Source organism: Saccostrea cucullata, unplaced genomic scaffold (genome assembly GCF_032062105.1).
Source record: "Saccostrea cucullata isolate Sc308-1 unplaced genomic scaffold, CSIRO_AGI_Scuc_v1 ctg845, whole genome shotgun sequence".
In the NCBI taxonomy this organism is placed as follows: Eukaryota; Metazoa; Mollusca; class Bivalvia; order Ostreida; family Ostreidae; genus Saccostrea; species Saccostrea cuccullata.
The window spans coordinates 55,837-67,648 of NW_026925447.1; the positions used below are offsets into that span (position 1 = coordinate 55,837).

The following is an 11,812-nucleotide window of genomic DNA, read 5'->3' on the forward strand; positions in this document are numbered from 1 at the left end:
GAGTATAATTGGATTTGAAGAAAGCTGAACACCCAGGCACTCCCTAACGTAAAAGAGTAGATAATCCTGTTGATTTCATAAAGTCAAATTTCAAGGTTGAGACTATTCTGGCACAGAAAAATAATGTCTGCTTAAAATTTTGGGAACCTTTTGCTTTACAGACATCAAACGTAGTATACTGGTACTCCCAAAGGAATAAAGACCCCTACTGATTTTGGGTTACAAGGTGAAAGCACAAGATCTGTAGTCCTCCTAAGAAATATATGACAACTTTTAATTTGGGGGTCATAACTCGATTACAAGATCAAGTACGTGTCATTCTTGACAATTAATATTTTAGGAAATCATTTTTCACTCAATTTTGTGAAAAGCCTCTTATTATTACAGACATTTAACTCGTTGGTACCAATCCTTTAGGAGTATGTACATGATCACATTTTATTTTGAGGTCACTTCTCTGGATATCATATAGAAATGTATATCTCATGCTGAATAAAGAGTACATGTTTATTTTTATTTTAAATGAGAAAAAAGGGCAACTGTTTGAATCGTGCAAAAGACATAAATCTACAAAAAGGAATCGATCAAAAAAGTTATACCATTCCCCTGATCCCCTGCATTTACTTTTATGATATAAAACTGTTGTATACAGCAATGCTTTCTTACCCTAAATTTAACAATTTTCTTTAACAATTGAAATTTTATGATATTTATTAAATGAAAAAATCTTTCAGGAAAGGAATCTTACCCTTAGCTTTCTTAGTATAGTTCATCCAAAATTAATTTATGAAAAGTCAGTGCATTGACCAGTAAATTCTCTATAAGTTGAACATCCATTGACATTTAAAAATCATGCATGTGTCTCTACTTACTTCATCACGCAGTTTTTTGACCAAAACTAATTATATATGACTTTATCACAGTATAACACAAAGATATATCGATGTCTAATTTCTCCAATTTCGAATTCCCCTTCAAACAACAGTTGCATTTATATGATAGCTGTTCACATGTGCAACTGCGACCCTTCCATACATATTTGAATGGAAACATGTGGTGCCACTAACTGAAGAAATGTCAATCAAAACACTGCACACTGATAATCTTGGGTGTGTTATCAGTCTTGGACACATCCATCTCTCAACTCTACCAAAATATCACATCGAACGATTGTTGAATTAAACAGGATGTTGCAGTTCTTCACAGTTAAGGATTTATTAAGGTATATATGCAAATAATATTATTATCAATTTATGAAAATTCTTTGTATGCTTTGTTTGCATAAAAACTAAACTAAAATATTTTATCAATAACTTAGTCAGAGTTGATCAATCCTGCTGAAATATAAGCTGTCAGACACTTCCAAATACCAGTAAATTAAAATGAGAAATTTACTTTAATTTTAGACAAAATGATATGCCCTGGATTTCAATGTAAAAGAAAACGAATACCCTCATGACACCACTTGCAGCAACATTTCAGAGAAATGATTAAAGTGTCCTAAACAAATCAAGTAAGTACCGTAGTCATAATTTTCATTATTAGTTGGGAAAATTAGAAATTCGATTAATTCCTACATGTATATAATATATGTTTTCAAATGCTGTACATGGCAGAAAATAGATTAATTATATTGAATACAAGTAAAACATGTTTAAAAAGCAGTGCCAGGGATCGATAGATGATTTTGCATTATTATGAGCGAAATTCTTTATGAAGATAAAAATACATAATTAAGTCACAGGGAATAAAAGCACTTCGCTGTAACTCAATTCAACATAAGTGTGTTGGCAAAAATCATGTTTTACTGTATTTTGTTATTTTTTTTATTATTATTATTCATTTGGGGGATGGGAGTAAGGATGAGTGGGGTCCATGCCCATACTAATTTTTTTGGCTTCCTAACACAGGAAACTTTGATGGAGAATTTGCTCCTTAAAAAATTACCCCCTCCCCCCCCCCCCTTGCCACTGAACGTATCCTATATACTTTCTAAAAATATGCAAAATATACATATTTATGTAGTGTTTTTAATTTGTATTACCGGGTATATTTTTAATTTGTAAACTGGCATGATTTAACATGTCCATGTATTAACTATACATTATTGATAGGAGACGTACACTCTTTTTTGAATTAAAGTTTTGGACAGACCTCAGGTATATTTTATATGCCAAGTCAGTGTCTTATTTACTTTTTTTTAAATAAAACGTTAATTGATTTGATAAAGAGAACAATAGCTGTGTTTCACCTAGTTCAATCCAAAAATCATCCGTGCTTGACTAGATGCTCAGCACTGTTAATTCTGATGGTTTTAGAGCAGAGCAGAACACATTCAACGAGGCTCAAAGGAATAATCTAGTGTGTCAAAGAATTAATGTGTTTAGATGAAACAGAGCCGTATAGTTTGTTTATGTATAGCCAATGCTGAAATCTTTAACTCTGAGACAATTATCGCTTCGTCGGCTTCACTAAGTGGTCACTGGTCAAATGTTTATTCTTTCCCAAGATATTGTTAGCTCTTTTACTTGTGTGTATGAACAGGAGTACTTAATATATTAAAATCATGTGTTTTTCTTTGCTAGCAATATAGTGACCTTGTCTGATATCATACCCTGCTAAAAAAAAATTAAAATTTTAAGTTAAAGTTAAAATTTTACTATAAATTGGTTATCTTGAAATATTATGGAAAAAAGACACAAATTCAATAAATTATTATACTCAGTATTGTATCTTTTTAAACTATATGCTGCAGTTAGAATAATAAGGATAAAATTAAAAAAAAAAAAAAAACTAATTATAAAAGATTTAAGCACTTTTTTGAAACAATTTACCGGGAAATTTTTTTTCTATTTTTATAAAAATTCTGGGCATATTTTGTTGTGTTGTCAACTGCAAGGATTATGATCAAAGCTTAAGTACACGTATACAATTATTACAAAACCTTTATATCAAAGGTTTTTTTGTCATTCTATATATTAATCTTTTCTAAAAAAAAAAAATAAATAATTTATTACAAACTCACATTTTATGTATTGCATTAATTGTTTTAACAGATATTTAATATTAATCAAAGTGGAATGCAGTCCAAAATAGTGAATATGAAGTTTCTTTTAGTTGTCAATTATCACTATCCCACTGAAAAATATATTTTATTCTAAAAAAATCCAAAGGGGCCATCTTATTTATATTCCTACATACACCTATTGTTAAGGATTACATGTAGTTTAATACTTTAACAATAACTTAAGTATATGCATTATCTAAGTATAAATAAGTATTTATAATTCAGATCTTGAAAAATTGTATATTAGTTAAACATTTTATATGTATTATCGATCGGCAGATCACGTCTTGTGTACTCAGTGTCCGGTTCCTGATAAAAGAAAAATAGTATTACTAAAAATACGAGTAACGGTTTCACTAGTTGATACTTCCATCATTTTATGCATATAGCCATAATTTTGTTTTATTTATTTATTAGGTTTAAGCGGAGAAAAATGCACTATTCAGTTTCATAAGAAAGGTTCATTTTTATAACACATGCCTGATATGTACACCAATGAAATTCTTATTCTTAGAAACTCAGTGTTCCAGTGTTGGTGAATGTAATTTCAAAGAGTTGAAGAAAATCTTCTTAATTTATTTCTACATAATGAAAGCAGATAAGACCGGGGTTAAATAAATTGACCTCGAGTTTTACAGATAACATAGACTTTTGACCTTGCTGCAGCTGGCTAAATTATTAAATCCCAAATGACCCACACTGCAATCCAAGATATAGGAAATCTGTGAAATTCAGAGTGCATGTTTCTGAAATTAACAATTAAATAAATTGGTTACAATTGACACTAATTTACTATTACGGGGTGACAGAGATTTGCCTGTATCAATTAATATTAATATTTTTTCTGCTGTCCATAGATTTATTACTGAAACATGTAGATTTTAAATTGATTTGTAATTTAATTGCATCACTTGAAAATATTAAAATTATTATATTTTAATGTATTTTTTGCATGACATATTGTTATATTTATGGAGAGGAACTTGTAAGTTGCAAGAACTTGTTTCCAATCCATTTGACTCGTTCAATAAAATATGTTCAAAACAACAATTAAATCAAAGATAGTTTCATAATCAAAGTATCTAACTTTTAAAAAGGGGGAAGGAAGATGAGCAATTGCCAATCAATAAAAATAAAAAAATTGTAGAACTGTATTACTCAGTACAAAATTTCTTTTAATACATGTGATTATAATTTAATAAAATATTCTAAATCAATAAAACATTTTTAAGGGCTTTTTTTGGAAATATGGATTCTTATTCCTGCTTCCTTAAGATCTTACAATTGAGTGCAGGAGATGTTGTTTTCACATTATTATTATTTTTTTTTACAAAATAATTCTGTGGAATGTTTCTTTGCATTTAATATGTTCAAACCAGATTTTAGCCTGAGATTTGTTATTCCCGAACTAGAATAATTAGTAAAGGTTTACAGCGTATATAAGTTTCATTACATTTTTTGTTTTTTAAATATATTGAAACTATCCAAATTTTAAGGAGTAAAATTTAAAACTCTAACAAGGTCTTAATTCTCTCACTGTTTGAGTTCTGTTCTACAATGTAAATTGCTTCAATCTTCTGACTGCAGAGACATGTTTATCTATAACACGATCAAGTCATCATAGCATTAGCACTGATCTTTACTGTCCATGAAGTCACAGGGGACAGATAGTTGCCAGAGCTGATCGCCTATAGCTAGTTTTCCATGAGCATATATGATTGGCAGTGATTAATAACAATTACAATGTGAGCTGGGGCCAGGAAGACATCAAGTCTTTATCTTTAAAGTAGAGAATGATGCAGGAATTAGGGTAACTAGACAAATCCCTATTATAGAATCAATTCTTCAGTTTTAAGAAATACACAATAGTACTGCAATATATAATACAAATTGAGATTCAGAATGAAAATAGGTTCGTGTAAATTAAAGAATACATTAATAAAACCCATAAAATATTATATGAGACCTGCATGCACTATGGAAAAAGAGAAATAAATTAAAAAAATTGATGACTTATATTATCATACATGTATATAAAATGTTCATTGGAGGAGTATGGAGCTTAAGACCTATATATTATTATAATTTACATTTCCAATTGTCACTTAGTTTTTAAATTAGTGTTACATGCAAGATATAAAGGAGAATGATTTTTCTCAGACATAATTTGCAAATCAGATTTATTACTGTAGTGTACACGTGTAACATTCGGCGGTGTATTCTTTTTAGCTTTTTGGCGGAAAGAAACATCCGCTAATTTAAGTACAACACTAACTGACTTAAACATAAAACATTAAAATGCGCTAAATCATACCTACACTAACTTATTAAAATATCAAGTTCCGCCAAATATAGTACACTCAAAATATAAAACATTTACAGTATTTCATTAAAATAGTATGAGAAAGATAGAAAGTGTCAAAGAATCAGGGGCATTAAGACCCTAAATATGCCCCAACCATAATGGACAAAATATTATAAGTATTAAAAGAATTATGATTGAATCACACCTTTTCAGACATATTTTGATGAAAAAACCACTATAAAGACATTTTGGGGTCAATACAAAAATAACACAATTTTCACTGATTTCTGGAAATTCTTATTAATTTTTTTTCCCTGTAAATATGATTAAAGAAATAAAAGATGGATGTTTAATACAAGTACAACAGAAATGATCTTACACTTGTGAATAGAAACTATTTTTTTTAGCTAAAAGTGGTAAAAAAAACGGATTTGAATGTAAAACAGTTGTTTTTGTCCCCAGTTTTCGCGAAAGCGGGGGACATTAAATCTCATTCGTCTGTCTGTCAGTCTGTAAGTCTGTCCGTCACAAAGACTTTAACCTTGCCCATAACTTTTGATTAAGTGTAGCTATGACTTTCATATTACACATGTGTATTCCTTGTTACAAGACCTTTCTTTGGGTACCACCAAATTTGACCTTTTGACCTTGACCTTTAAGTTTAACCCACTTTTACACAAAAATTCCAAACTTTTACTTTGGCCATAACTTTTGAATGGTAGGTACTAGGACTTTCATATTTCACATATGTATTCTTTGTGGCAAGACCTTTCATTGGATACCAACAACCTTGACCTTTTGACCTTGACCATGGAGTTTCACGTACTTATGAAAAAACTTTAACCTTGACCATTAGTTTTGAACGGTGAGGACTAAGGCTTTCGTACTTCACATATGTAATCCTTGTAAAAAGACCTTCCATTGGATACCAACAACTTTTACCCCTTGACCTTGGAGTTTTAACTACTTTTTAAACTTTAACCTTGGTCACAACTTTTAAACAGTAGATACTAGGACTTTTATTTTTCACATATGTATTCTTTGAGTCAAGACATTTCATTGGATACCAACAACCTTTACCTTTTGACCTTGACCTTTGAGATTTACATACTTATGAATAAACTTTAACCTTGACCATAGTTTTTGAAATGTGAGGGCTAGGGCTTTCCTCTTCACATATGTAATCCTTTGAGAAGACCTTTCATTGGATACCAACAACTTTCACCCTTTGACCTTGACATTGAAGTTTTCACTACTTTTAAAAAACTTTAACTTTGGTCACAACTTTTGAACGATAGATAATAAGACGTTCATATTTCACATATATATTCTTTGTGGCAGGAGCTTTAATTGGATATCAACAACTTTGACCTTGACCTTAAAGATTTACGTACTTATGAATAAACTTTAACCTTGACCATAACTTTTGAACGGTAATGGCAAGGACTTTCATACTTCACATACATAATCCTTGTGAGAAGACCTTTCATTGGATATCTACAACTTTGACCCTTTGATCTTGACCTTGGAGTTGACCTACTTTAAAAACTTTCACTTTGGCCATAAGTTTTTAACGGTCAGGATTAGGGTTTTCATCCTTCAAAAAAATCAACTTCAATGATAATTTCTAAATAAATGACAAATGATAGGGTGTTCATATTAGACACAATATGTCATAAAAAATAACATCTCACTCACAAAGACACCGAAAGCGGGGCACCACAATTCTTTGAATTTGCTTGTATGTATTTAACATAAAAATACATTGAATGCACAAAGTGAACAAACAAGAAATGTATTCAACTAACATTTTAAATAACAATTCATTAAACTTGACAAAAATAACAATGAGGGATTTCAGTTTGCATAAACAAATTCCAGAACTCCCATCGTCCACCTATACTTTTTCCAAAAAGATCATTGATAGAAGTTTAACATCACACCACTCATGCCTTAAACACTACGTTTACTCATAATAAGATAATGTTTATCATCCTCACAATGTCATAAAAATGACCTAAGCATCAAAGAATTAGTTATTCTAGTACATGTTTGTCTGGAAAGGTTTTGTAATTACATTGTATTACAAAAAATAACAAGTACTATTATATAGTCATGTTAATTATTAACAAAGTTCAATATGCAAATAAACACATTGCATAATAAACTATAATTGTTACTATTATCTGAGAAATATTTTGTGATACATTATGCATTTTACATCAGTATATTAATTTTGATAACAATTAATCATATGATAATAACAAATCATTTCATTTGTCAAAGTACATAATTCATCTTTCAATATTTACAACTGAACTTATTGAACTCATGCAATGAATCTAATATGTTTTTGGGATGTACTATATTTTAATTTCTCAATTATATAACAGATGTTAAGAAATCACAATTTAAGCATAAAAAAAAATCATAGATACATAAAAATCCCTATTTACAATTAATTAATAACAATATATAAACAGCCTTCCACTATATTGTTGAAAACAATAATGGGAGTCTAATGCAGTGGATATTATAACCTGCGGATTGATTGACTGATTGTATATTGTTTAACGTCCCTCTTGAGAATTTTCATTCATATGGAGACTCCTATAATCTGCAGAATGTTCACTCTCAATAAACCAATGTCACAATTCATGTCACTCTTCCGTTGCACTCATTTCACTTTCTGTTGAGCCATCCATTACTGCAGGTTGCACAGCTGCATCCTCAAGGTAGTCAGCCCAGTCTTGAATAGGTCTTACTGCAAAGTTTGTGCGTCTTTCATAGCCAAGAAACCACAATACTGAGGCCACATGGGCATGACACTGACAATACCAACAAGTAACAGCTCCAGTAACAGGATATTGTTTTGGACCATCTCCAGGGATCCTACAATTAAAATATAAATATCAAAATTAAATTACTTTATATATTATGTAACTATGCACATTTTGTCTATAACTATGGAATGAGGGGGGTTACTTGTACAGTGTATATACATTTGCATAAGATTTTCTTTATATATGAGAAAAAGGGAATAATTTATTAATATCACCAGGTATAATATATAATTATTTCATTCATGAAATCAATTTAAATAGCAGTTTTATTGATTTACCTATTTGAGTTTAATGAATAAAATCTGAGGCAAAGACATTATTAGGTACTTTAAATTAAAACAAAAAAGATGAACCTTGTAATGACAAACATTTCTTTTTCATTTAAATGGTGATTTACATGAATTTATACTATTCCATTTTTTTTTAATTATTTAAGTATTTTTAATACTTGCAATAGTTTAATTTTACATTAATAATATTTTAATTAATAAGTTAAAAAAAACAACAAAAATACATTGTTCCCACAAGAAAAATAGAAAGAATTTATATTGTTTATTCTGCAAAGAACATTAATTAGATTTAGTGATGTTAGCTTATTTTTAAGAAACATTTTTTTTTATTTCTTTAACGGTTTAACATAAAAAAAAAACACAAAAAAAAAAACAAAACAAAAAAAAAACTCTTACCATTTTTTTTAAATTTTTGACTGTTATAGCACACCATACATTTACCATGTTTACACAAAGTACACAGGTACCAGGGTAAGGTCTCTTGAATTGAACTTGAATACACAAACGCTAGACTCGGTTGTATTTGTTCTCAGACAGAAAAATATGTTATAAACACCAACCTAGAAATGAAGTATATTTATATGTTAATGCCGTATATGTAAAGATTTTCACAACTGATAAAACGCGGCTAATCATGCAGATCAACCGGCCGATCGAGGGTTCATGAATGAATCATGAATATTAGGGTCTAAATCAAAAAGAATGATATCGATGATTAAGTCATTTTTTTTATAATCTATTTTTTTCTTTGAAAGAAGATAGCATGTTGTGTTCCTGTTTGATATATTTTAGATACACATTTTCTATTTTCAACTGTTTGACATGCATGTGATGATTACCGTCCCCCCGAGTTCATGGAGTTAGCGGAGTCTGTCATGTCGAATCTTCTATCATTAATAAGTATAGAAGGGGATTTAATTTTAAACAGTGCATGTAAAATTACAATTGCTCTGATTTTCAATTCATCCCTACCTGTTAAATGTTTAGAACTTCGATAAATCTACTGTCACATTTTCTGTTTCCTCCAACTTTGTTTACGTCTGAATGTAAAAACCGAAACCGGAAGCGATCAAAATCGGCCTCAAAAAACACCGTTTTATATATTTTTCATGGTGGCCGCATGCAAACAACAGAATGATACTTTGGGAAATAATTAATTGTGCCATTTTAAACAATCTATTAAATTTTTATCGTGTTGTTTGCGTGCGGCCATATCTAAATCTTGTTTTGAATGTGAGAATTTGATGGAAATTTCTCAATTCCGGAAAAATCACACAACTTCACATCGTGATAACTCAACTACAAATCAAATGTTGAAAATTTTATTGCTATTTACATCAAACTGGACATCTCGTTATATGAAAAATAAACCAACTTAAGGATAGCACTGGTATAAAATTTTTTTAAAAATATTGGGCAGCTCATATATGCTTACTGCCCCTGATTCTTTGCAATATTCTTAATACAGTATGGAAATGCTTTCATAATTCATGGGCAATTTAAAGTTCAAAATTTTAATTTAAGTTTTGCAATTTTTTTATATCGATTTTTCCAGTCTATTTAATTTTTAGATGATACATCTAAACTTGTTATTATGTACACATTGTTTCGATTATTCTAACTTTGCCTGATTCACATCTTTGATAATACGACATGCCGCTGTACTGAATGTGAGATTTTTCCTACAGAAGATGACACCCAAGAAACTTGTTGAGGCTGTTTTACTTTGACTGATGAAAAAATGCTATGAACCTTTGGAGACCAAAGAATTGGAATCGTCTCTATTATGAGGGAAAGATGTAACCAAGAAAGAAACATGGTTGACCTTCATCACAACTTTGGTTTAATTTCGTGGAAGAAAGGAAAAATACTGTGGGTATTAACCTGTTAACCAAGACATTGTAATATGTGATCACACTGCCATTCAGTGAAAAAGCCCTTTGAGTTGATACATGAACACTGCACATTGTACATGCTTGTTCCGAAGTGGAAAAATTTGTTTGTTCCTGTACCTAGTTTATAGTATGCTTTAAGAAAGCCTTAATTCAAAAAGTACTTTATAAAATGACAAAATGATTTTTCATATATATTCTGTAGAGTGTGTACAGATAAAAAATGTTTCTAATATGAATATGTACTGCATTTCATATAAAAGAGAGAAATTTTCCCAAATTCTTCATGAACGATAAAAACTAATATGATACCACAAAACACATGATAATGTTAGAGAGGAACGTTCCTTTAAAGATATTTTTAAGTGGGCTTTGCAATGTATCAACAGATATTCATTACAAGGCAGAGGAACGTTCCTCAAATGCACGGGTTGCAAGCTTTATGAGGTATAAGTAATCAACAGAAATACAACCATTTGTGAGAGGAACGTTCCTCAAATGCATAATTTAATATGAATAAGGTATCAACATATACAAATCTAAGAGAAGAACGTTTCTCATACGTGTAAGTATCCTGTGTGAACAATGTTAGATTTTAGTGAGGAACGTTCCTGAAATGCCTAATGTTTGACAATTCATGAGACAACCATTTGTGAGAGGAACGTTCCTCAAATGCCTGATATTTGACTATCCTTGAGGTGCCTACAGTAATAATTAAATTCGAGCGAGGAACGTTCCTCTAATGCCTGATGTTTGACCATTCATGAGATGTCTTCAGAAAAAGTGAATTTGAGAGAGGAACGTTCCTCAAATGTCTCATGTGTTAAGATTCTTAAAGTATTTAAAAATACACGCTGTATGTGCACATGTAGGAGAGGAACGTTACTCAAATGTCTGGTGATAATAAATTCATCTTAGTTTAGCTAGAGGAATGTTCCTCAAATGTCTGGTCATAACAAATCCATCTGAAGATCAGAGAGAGGAACGTTCCTCAAATGTCTGGTCATAACAAGTGCATATGAAGTTAAGAGAGAGGAACGTTCCTCAAATGTCTGGTCATACTAAATGAATCTGAAGTTCAAAGATAGAGAGAGAGGAACGTTCCTCAAATGTTTGGTGATAACAAATGCACCAGAAGTGTAGAAAGAGGAACCTTCCTCAAATCTCTGGTCACAACAAATGCATCTGAAGTGTATAAAGAGGAACGTTCCTCAAATACTTAAGAAAAATCTTCAAAAAAGGAACTTTTTGAGACACAAATAAGGATTTTAAGACCAAAATGACTTCAGATTGTAAACCATGGGTGAAAAAAGGGAATTTTGATTTTCCCTTTTTGTTTTGGATTGTGTTTTTTATTTTTTTTTGCTTGTAAAGATTTTTAGGGAAGTTAAAAAGCTTCCCCCTCCCCCCACTTT

The 11,812-nt window shown here is 30.5% G+C and overlaps 1 long non-coding RNA gene across 1 annotated transcript; it reads left to right on the forward strand.

Moving 5' to 3' along the window:
* The first annotated feature begins 929 nt into the window (after nt 1-929).
* On the forward strand, nt 930-11,319 carry LOC134268864 (uncharacterized). The gene is made up of 3 exons (XR_009992447.1): nt 930-1,222; nt 1,407-1,513; nt 10,194-11,319. It is a non-coding gene; the product is annotated as an uncharacterized LOC134268864 (long non-coding RNA).
* The last annotated feature ends 493 nt before the right edge of the window (nt 11,320-11,812 follow it).